The 3,636-nt window shown below is 36.3% G+C and overlaps 1 pseudogene; it reads left to right on the top strand.

The window, feature by feature from the left end:
- Window positions 1–428: 428 nt before the first annotated feature.
- LOC105732102 (PRELI domain containing protein 3B-like) lies at window positions 429–1,062 on the top strand (annotated as a pseudogene).
- The last annotated feature ends 2,574 nt before the right edge of the window (window positions 1,063–3,636 follow it).

Raw genomic sequence — 3,636 nt, 5'->3', positions numbered from 1 at the left:
AAAGGGGCCAGTCACTTACAAAGAAAACCACATCAGGTTAACAGTGGACCTTTCAGCAGAAACCTTACACGCCAGAAGAGATTGGGGGCCTATTTTCAGTGTCCTTAAAGAAAAGAAATTCCAATTAAGAATTTCATATCCAGCCAAACTAAGCTTCATAAGCAAAGGAGAAATAAAGTCCTTTTCAGACAAGCACATGGTAAGGAAATGAGCTACCACTAGGCCTGCCTTATATAAGGTCCTTAAGGAAGTGTTAAACATGACAACAAAAGACATATTCCTGCCATCAAAAAAAAAACACACTTGGGGGTGCTGGGGGTGCTGGGGGTGCTGGGGGTGCTGGGGGTGGGGCAGGGAAGGGACTGGTGTAGCCTCTGTGCCTTGTTCTCCCCTGGTGCCACCTGGACATTGCTCAGGATGCTGGCACCATGAATATCTGGACTTCAGAGCACGTCTTTGACCCCCCCATGGGGAAACTGTTACAACAGCTACAATGCAGAAATACCCAAACCCTGTGAACCCAAGTGTGGTTGGGGTTGACCTGTTGGACAGATATCTAGAGCCCTCTGGAAAGTTGCACAGCCACAGACTTAGCATAGAGTGGGGACTCCCTTCCATTGTGAAGTCTCTTATTGGTGCTGCAAGAACGAAAACATAAGGGCAAGAACATTCTGTAGCTGATCTTGTAGAAAAAGCCATAGAACTTAAATCTACTAATATTTCATTTACAAATATGGTTTCAGTAGATGAGAGACTTGTATACAAACCACATCTTCAGGACCCAGAAAAAACTATTTTGACTCAAAAAGCCATAATCACTGTGAAAGGAGTTAGCCTCAGCAGTTACCTTGAAGGACTGATGGCAAGTATGATATCCTCAAATGCTAGTAAAGGCTGAGAAGCAATGGAATGGGTAATATATAAATTAAATGCTGAGATTCAAGAACTGACAGCATCAGCAAGAGGAAATATAAGGACTCGAATGGCATCAGCAGCATTTGCAGAGACATGATCATGACAGTTGGTAGACAATGTCAGGTACCCCAGGTCTCTCCAAGCTGACTATATATTTATTTGTTATTTTAAAAATACAACTATATTTTAGGTAGTTTTTTTTTTATAAGCTGGTGTAAGGCTATGTGACTTTTGATCAAAACAGATTGAGGGCCTCTAAATAAAAGGGATCATTTGAAATTAATGTTGTTTGAAATTACTATCTGATTTTAAGGGTTCCAGTATTTCTGTGAAAATTCAACAAGAACTCCTTGGAAATTGTTATTGATATTGAATCTCCTTAAGGTGGACTTTTCAAGCTTTTCATACATTGGAACTCCACCTGACTTCGGACCAGCTCCAGAAGAGAGCAAAGCCACCTCCTATAATGCCCATTGCCCTGCTGCTGTACACGTCAACAGCTTGCACAAGGGAACTCACTTAAAAGGGGAAATTGTGTAGTTTTAAAATATATTTTATGTAAAATAACTTGCTCTGCTATAAACCACCATTAAAAACCAGTTTTTTGATTTGGTACTTAAATATTTTTGGAGTGAAACTATCACTAAAGTAACAGGACTCCAAGAAAAGTGTAGTTTCATTAAAGAGTACTGTATTGATTTGCCAAAGTCTTGTAACTTAGTAAATGTATTAACTTCCTCGGATTTGTACTTTGTGATTTAGTATGCTGTACCGTGGGCTGGTTATGTTAACTGAAAAAAATAAAGTCATTACCTGGGTTTTGCAGTGCTCTAACTTAAATAGAAGAACAGCTGTTCACATATTTTAACATTTCACATTTGTCTAACTTAAAAATTGCCATGTGTCAGAATCATGGTTTTGTAATTGCTAAGACATGATATGTCAAATTATTTGAATATAATTACTTTTTGAGGTAACTGTGACCACAAAATATCTTTTTTACATGAAGGACCTGTAGATCATTTGAAATTACTCAAATGATGTCTTTCTCTGAAGCATAAACCCCAGGTACTTAATATTTTTAATAATACAGTGTCACTGCAGGATTTAGGGGCAGTGGGGAAGAACAAGGATAATGGTGGGGGGAGGCTTGGCCTGAAACTAACCACTAAGTGAATTGCATTGCAGTTTTTGTTTATGGGAATTCCTTATTTGGGATGTCAGAGGGCAGCTGCAAATTGAAAAACAATCCAGTAAATGTACTTTGTTTTATATTTTGTAGCAGGCAATTATCAACCACTAAATAATAGCTTTGACATTTGCAATTGTTGCATAGAGAGTATTTTTGCTAGAAAATGATTAACTCTTGCCTTTATTTTACAGTGCTTAATGTGATAAACTTCTAGTCATGTTTTCTATCAAAGAGACCAGTTAATATATGTACATAAACCACAGAAATAGTATAACAAACTATTTTTAAATTTTCATTTTTCTACTTAAAAATTATTTAGCTTAAGAATTCTTAGGACATTTGTAAAAGCAGGTTAAATTTAATAAGGTTTCTGATTCTTTTTTGTAACCTGAGATAGTTTTTACAAGTGAAATAACATTTCAGCTAAATAAAACATCACTAAATAATTGATATTTGATGAAAATCTGCATTATATAATTTCTGCAAATTATACTTGTTCTGAAAAGGGTGTAATGCCCAAATGATAACAGAGTTTTTTTTTTTTTTGAGACAGAGTCTCACTCTCTCACCCAGGATGGAGTGCAGTGGCACAATCTTGGCTCACTGCAACCTCTGCCTCCAGGGTTCAAGTGATTCTCCTGCCTTAGTCTCCCAAGTAGCTGGGATAACAGACGTGCACCACCATACCCAGCTAATTTTTTGTATTTTTTTAGTAGAAATGGGGTTTCACCATATTAGACAGGCTGGTCTCAAACTCCTGACCTCGTGATCTGCCTGTCTCGGCCTCCCAAAGTGCTGAGATTACAAACGTGAGCCACTGCACCCAGCTGATGAGAGATTTTTAAACAAATCCTTATCCTTTGATTTTTTTTAACTCTGATCTAATGATAAAATTCTATAAATTTTCATTTTCTAGTGTAGTTAGCTACCTTTTTTGAAATAGCTGGTAATTGATAGCTTTTACCTGTTAAACATAAATGCACAGCAAGCAAATGCATCTAAGAGGACTAAACTGGAATATGTGTTCATAAAGGAAGCCCTTGGACTATTTAATGCTAAAGTTGAAATGTAGATTAAGAAAAACTTTTGTTAATAAAAACTTTCTTTTAAATGAAAAAAAAAAACACTTAAGTACATAGACCAGTGACACTAGCAAGCAACTACACAATTAAGTTTACATAACCACTAGCCAAAAATATAATGATAAAATGAAATCCTCACATATCAATATTAACTTTGAATGTAAACAGGCTAAATGAGCCATTTAAAAGACATAAAGTAGCAAGTTGGATAAAGAAGCAAGACCCAACTGTCTGCTGTCTTCAAGAGATCCATCTCACACATAACACCTATTAAGCAAAGGGATGGAGAAAGAGCTATCATGCAAATAGAAGACAAAAGAGAGCAGGGGTTGCTATTCTTATATCAGATCAAAAAGACTTTAAATTAACAATGATCAAAAAGGACAAAGAAGGGCATTACATAATGATAAAGGGTTCTACAGGAAAACTTAACTATCTTAAATATAC

The sequence above is a fragment of the Aotus nancymaae genome, unplaced genomic scaffold, assembly GCF_030222135.1.
Source record: "Aotus nancymaae isolate 86718 unplaced genomic scaffold, 86718_ANA_hifiasm-v0.15.2.pri h1tg000002l, whole genome shotgun sequence".
NCBI lineage: Eukaryota > Metazoa > Chordata > Mammalia > Primates > Aotidae > Aotus > Aotus nancymaae.
This window is presented reverse-complemented; position numbering and strand designations above follow the sequence as displayed.